This window comes from Schistocerca americana, chromosome 1, assembly GCF_021461395.2.
Source record: "Schistocerca americana isolate TAMUIC-IGC-003095 chromosome 1, iqSchAmer2.1, whole genome shotgun sequence".
NCBI lineage: Eukaryota > Metazoa > Arthropoda > Insecta > Orthoptera > Acrididae > Schistocerca > Schistocerca americana.
Window position 1 is genome coordinate 271,678,460 of NC_060119.1, and position 7,132 is coordinate 271,685,591.

Below are 7,132 nucleotides of genomic sequence, written 5' to 3' on the forward strand. Positions count from 1 at the left end.
TTTAAAAAGATCGTCTTTCTGAAGCGACACCTGTAATTTAGATAGTGGGATGTTCCCTTCTCTTATAATAGCTGTATATATGACGACGAATAGCGTCTTTCTGAAAATCGTCCAAAGCTGTCACCTGCTTATTTCTCGGTCGCTTCTTTTCTGGTGTGTGCAGCTTTGTTGTGCCACTCTCGTCACAATCTACACTATACTGTTCTTTCCCTATCTTTACAACAGTGTTCTTACTTATTTTCAATGCTGCTGCAGTTCTCTTCACAACCTGAACAACAGGAATTAAGGGCCCACCTTTGTCCTTTTCTTTCTCAAAGTAATCCCTCACAGAGCACACGAATTCACGGGCCTGGGTGTGTAGCACACTTTTCTTCCTCCGTTTCACTTCTTGTGTTGGGCTGGTACTACCCGCCGCACTAGACATTGTTTACAACGGAACATAAACAAAGAAACACTAAAAACAACAAAAACGAAATAAACTGCGAATTCAACTTCAGACAAACGACGAACGACCGCACCGCCTGCATGCGAGACACTGGTAAGTTTCATAAGCGCGCGCGACCGGGTTTCAGAGCGGCAACGTGGCCCTTGCTACCCGCTCAAAGTCAGGCCGTCATTGGCTGCCTGCCTGCGGTCGCTAGGCAACGGAAAGACACTACCGAGCTGTCAATACCAAAGACTCGTCTCCCAGACTATAGTACATTGACGAGTCATACGACACCGATACTGACATACATTACTGCTATGCGATTCTTGTTTTACCATAATATAACCCACGAACCCATGACATAAGAATAAAAATAGCTTTTTATATTTTAAAACGAACCGAATATGTGATAAGAGTCAGTAGTACGTATTTTTATGTTTTTGTCGGTTTGTATTAACGCGACATGTATTTTAATCTCGCTGAAAAAGTACTGTTTCTGTTAAAATTACGAGTGATATATATATCTGACAATAAAGTTCGGTGAATGAAGTTAGAAAGGTCGATCGGGCAACACTGGCGACTCACAACGTTGCATCTGTGTAGTGGTCGGTGTTGACAACTCGCCCCCACCGTAGTTCAGTTGAGCATCGTGTATGTTCAGTGTTAGACCTGTTGGACGAAGTACTTGTTTAATGCGTTGGTTGTGAACTGAGAACAGGACAATGAACGAGAGAAGGATCAATTTAAAGCTTTATTTTAAGCTTGGCAAGGCATCGAAAGAAATGCATGCAATGCTAGTACTTGTTTATGGCGATCAAGCACTGTTCATGAAGTGTGTGTAAGAGTCGTTCGCACGTTTTCAAGGAGGCCGGGAAAGTGTTTCTGACAATCACGTAGCGGACGATCGGCGGTCGCCGTCAGTGACGAAGACATTGGGAAAGTGAGGACATTAATCACGAACGAGCGTCGATTAACTGTGAGCATGACAGCGGATGAACTGCAGATGAACTGTGAATACGTGCGACAAATTTTTACCCAGGAGTTAGGGAAGAGGAAAATGTGTTGTCGCATTGTACCACATCGCTTGACTGACGATCAGAAGAAGGCACGTTTAGAGGCTTCACAGGATTTTGTCGAAACGGTGGATAAGACACCCAATTTCTTGAACCACATTGTCACTGAGGATGAGACCTGGTGTCTCCGGTACGATCCTGAAACAAAACGGCGAAGCATGGAACGACGTTCTCCGACATCACGTCGTCCCAAGAACGTCAGTGCAGAAAAATCAACCACCAAAGCGATGCTCATCACCGTTTTCGATAGTCAAGGCATTATCCGCAAGGAATTTCTGCCTGAGGGAACGACGTTGAACGCTGCACGGTACTTTGAAATTTTCACCTGTTTCATGCAACGTCTACGCAGGGTACGACCCCAGTACACATAACAATGTTTCTGGTCTTTTGTTCACAACAGTTGTCCACACACAGCCAATATCGTCAAACAGTTCCTGGCAAGAAAAGGGGGTGGTGCAACTTGAACATCCACCATAGTTCAAAAATGGTGCTAACGGCTCTAAGTGCTATGGGACTTGACATCTGAGGTAATCAGTCCCCTAGAACTAGAACTACTTAAACCTAACTAACCTAAGAACATCACACACATCCACGTTCGAGTTAGGATTGGACCTCCGACTGCAGCAGCCACGTGGTTCCGGACTGTAGCGCCTAGAACCGCTCGGTCACATCGGCCGGCCATTCATCATAGTCCCTGGACTTCAGTCCTCCAGACTTCTTCCTATTCCCTTGACTCAAACTCGTTTTGAAAGGAAAGATATTTGACAATATTCTTGACATCCAACGAAATGTGACGCGGCTTTTGAATACCATCCCAAAGGAAGACTTCGTGGAAAGTTCGCAGGACATGTATCGCAGAGCTCAGCTGTGCATAGTTATGGGAGGTGACTACTTCGCAGGACAGTAAGGTAACTTTAGTTCGTAGTTCATCTACGTTAATGTTACAGGAATATTCACCGTACTGTGAAAAAGGTGTGCCTTACTGGGACTGGAACCTGAGATCTCCTGCTTACTGGACATGCGTTAAGCACAGTAACATCTTTTGGCTTAACATATGGAAGGGATAAATATCCACAAGAGAATTTTCATTTATTTACTGACAAAAAATAAATCCGCCTTTTCCATGACTTGTCTCTGAAAGAAAGAAAAATAAATAAAAGGCTACACTTCTGTAACATGCACATGTGGCGTCGGTCCCATTTTCATAGCATGTCTTCTTGAAATGTCGTGTCGGTACCGTTATCTGTTCATATACTTGTGAGAATGTATGAAATTTACCTCCTACAGTGAATAATCCAGCTATGGGGAGAATCGTGGAAGATGCTCCGCAAGAAGAGCGAAAAGTATTGACTTTACTTAGAGTTTCTCATAATTTCACAATGACGATCGTTTAAATAGTTCCAAAAATCCATTAGTTCTATGACATCATCTCCTAATAAATAATGAATCGCGTGATCTCTGATCCACGTGACAGCGCAGTGTATGGTCCTCTGGTAATAAACAGCCTCCGGGTAGAAGAGAGGTGGGAATCGACGTAAGCGGGTGACATCCGTAAGAAGAGAGTCAAAATACCATATCTCTTCTGCCGACCCACAATGTAACCGGTGTTCGTCTGTAACCTGGATGTTGCATTTCACACATAAGGGCGAATCTGCAAAATGGATCCTATGGAGACAATCTCGAAAAATTTGTTTTCTGTTCACCGTCAAGTACCAGGTCGAACGTAGGTTTAAATCTAGCGTTACCGCGTTGACTCTCTTCTGACCCACACTCCCACCGAACCCCACCTATCCACAGTCCCCGTACATGTCCTCCATGCACCCTAGATTCTCACTGGAGGTCGAACGTAAATGTACCGGGTGATCAAAAAGTCAGTTTAAATTTGAAAACTGAATAAATCACCGAATAACGTAGATAGAGAGATACAAATTGACACACATGCTTGGAATGACATGAGGTTTTATTCGAAAAAAAAAACACAATAGTTCAAAAAACGTCTGACAGATGGCGCTTCATCTGATCAGAATAGCAATAATTAGCATAACTAAGTAAAACAAAGCAAAGATGATGTTCTTTACAGGAAATGCTCAATATGTCAACAATAACTCCTCAACAGCCTCCCGGGGTGGCCGAGCGGTTCTCGGCACTACAGTCTGGAACCGCGCGACCGCTACGGTCGCAGGTTCGAATCCTGCCTCGGGCATGGGTGTGTATGATGTCCTTAGGTTAGTTTGGTTTAAGTAGTTCTAAGTTCTAGAGGACTGATAACCTCAGAAGTTAAGTCTCATAGTGCTCAGAGCCATTTGAACCATTTGATTCCTCAACAATAGCAGTAGTCCAGGAATAATGTTGTGAACAGCACTGTAAAGCATGTCCGGAGTTATGGTGAGGCATTGGCGTCGGATATTATCTTTCAGCATCCCTAGAGATGTCGGTCGATCACGGTACGCTTGCGACTTCAGGTAACCCCAAAGCCAATAATAGCACAGACTGAGATCCTGGGACCTGGGAGGCCAAGCATGACGAAAGTGGCGGCTGAGCACACGATCATCACCAAACGACGCGCGCAAGAGATCTGTTGGACATTTTGTGAACTTTGATTTTTTTTGGTTCTAATAAAACCCCTTGTCATTCCAAGCATGTGTGTCAATTTTTACCTCTCTGCCTACATTATTCCGTGGTTTATTAAGTTTTCAAATTTATACTGATTTTTTGATCACCCGGTATATCCGCGATGAAGGTTGTGGATTCATTGTCCATCGAGGCGAATCGGTTATACGAATGCGTTCTTATAACTGAAATGTATTAATGAGATATCAGCGAAGATCATGATGCTGCCACTTCTCTGATACCCTGAGATTGTTTTACAGTGAAATTCCCTCTTGGCAGCTAAGTCAGTGTGGTTCAAGACTTAGTGAGAGAATGTTCTTCCACAATACGGAACTACTGGATAGCTTTACTGTGTAAATTAGTTGCACCACAATCCTGTGGATGTGCAGCCGAATACCTCTACCTCCGCCACCTTCTGAATATGCAGTAGAATTTCTGTTTTCACCATGCGTCAGCTAACTCTCATTGAAATTAAAAACCGGTAGAGATGTAAATGAGTGGTGTTTCGGTGTGTAGTATTCAACTTTATCTGCATACGCGATGCTCATTCCAACTCTATATTCCAGTTGACATTTGTGACGGTAAAATAAACCTTTTCAAGGAAACACAGTAATTCGTAAAATAGCTGCAATCCATATACATACAAAGTAACTCTTGTGGCATGAAAAAGTTCGTGGAGCTACACTCACGGCATCATGGAGTGAAGCCTTTAGCCTACCGAGGAACTTACCCTTACTTTTAGGCGATGGCGAATCAATAGCCAAAAAGTTGAGCTTTTGTTTGGCGTCTAGACACCTGACCATTCGGTTGGAGAAAGGCTTTAATGAGCTTCTAGCCGGCCGGGGTGGCCGAGCGGTTCTAGGCATTTCAGTCTGGAACCGCGGGAACGCTAAGGTCGCAAGTTCGAATCCTGCCTCGGGCATGGATGTGTGTGATGTCCTTAGGTTAGTTAGGTTTAAGTAGTTCTAAGTTCTAGGAGACTGATGACCTCAGATGTTAAGTCCCACAGTGCTCAGGGCCATTTAAACCAATGTGCTTCTGATCAGCTATTTCGTCCTGTTAGTGCCGAGATCAACCAGCCATCTTCATGCCATCCACTATTGTATCAGCACTATGGACGTATCACCGTGGTATGGATAGCAGAGTGAAATTTTTTGTGAGTGTGGCTATAGTTACGCGGCCTTCAACAAGAGCAACTTCTCTTACACCCGTACCACGATCTTGAGCAAGGGCGCTGATGACTTCGATGCGCAGCGCTCAACAATTCTAAATCTATCCAACCATCCCTCCATCCGTCCATCCATCTTTTTCCATACTATAACATTTTAGTTAACTTAATTTAGTCGGTATTTTGCAGATCTGACAATCAATTGCAGAGTAAAAATACCTTTAAAATAGTATTCTTAGTTGCATCTCGTTATAGGCTGAATGACGCTCTAGTCGGGGGTTTTTGCGTCGCCAACGTAAGAGATACTAAAAAATGGCTCTGACCACTATGCGACTTAACTTCTGAGGTCATCAGTCGCCTAGAACTCGGAACTAATTAAACCTAACTAACCTAAGGACATCACACACATCCATGCCCGAGGCAGGATTCGAACCTGCGACCGTAGCGGTCACGCGGTTCCAGACTGAAGCGCCTTTAACCGCACGGCCACACCGGCCGGCGTAAGAGATACTCCATCCGATGTGTGTTACTCGTGAGGATATTTGAATGACGAGCAGTGGAACCGTTCACTAAACACATCAAATATGTATCGAGGTACACAGAGTTTAATTTAGAATGCGTTACTCGGTAAACATTCAACTGTCGAGTATTTATCAATCTGCAAACCCCCAACATGTTTAACACGCGAAGATAGATTGCGCACGCTGCGTCATCACTATGCACCAAGAGCAGTAAATCTGTTATCAACGTCACAGCACGTACTGCTGTTTGACGAAATGCTCCAACAATTAATGTGAAAATGAATTGGTATCCCGCAATTCTTCTTTCGTGTATGTATGGCTTCCCACATGTTACTATGTAAAGAGAGAGACAGGCAAAACAATTTCACTGTCGTCTGGAGTGTTGCCAAGCAGGGTATTATTTTCCAGGAGAATGAATTGTAAATAAATTCAGACACTTCTCTCTTTCAGTGAAATACCCTGAAAAACAGTATATGTCAGATCTTATGTAAGAGACACGTATGTCTTTGAGATTGGCGTAAATATACGGTTGCGCAATCCGAACCGCTGCAAGAACGTCTACAAAAATACGGTTTTTCATTGCATTTCTCTTTGTAATTCATTATCACTCAAAACAGTCAAGTTAGCGGGAACGGTTATTTTGGCGCTAAAACACGGCGCAGCACAACTGAAATACTCACTGTGTTTATACAGCAATTCAAAATGGTTCAAATGGCTCTGAACACTATGGGACTTAACATCTGAGGTCATCAGTCCCCTAAAACTTAGAACTACTTAAACATAACTAACTTAAGGACATCACACACATCCATGTCCGAGGCAGGATTCGAACCTGCGACCGTAGCGGTCGCGCGGTTCCAAACTGAAGCGCCTAGAACCGCTCGGCTACAACGGCCGGCTAAAGCAATTCACCTTAAATGCTATTCTCACTACATAATCAATTGACAATTTTAAGCGAGTCAGAGGTATTGTTAAACTCTTTCTTGTTTAAACTTTATTTTTCATATATTTGAAAAAACTGTCTTCGTTAGTAATAAATAACGCACTTTCACTTTAACTAAATACCTAGGAATTACGATTACGAACAACTTGAGTTGGAAGAAACACAGAAAATGTTGTGTGGAAGGCTAACCAAAGACTGCGGTTTTGTGACAGGACACTTAGAAAATGTAAGAGATCTACTAACGAGACAGCCTACACTGCGCTTGTCCGTCCGCTTTTAGAATACTGCTGCGCGGTGTGGGATCCTTACCAGATAAGACTGACGGAGTACATCGAAAATGTTCAAAGAAGGACAGCGCGTTTTGTATTATCGTGAAATATGAGAGTGTAA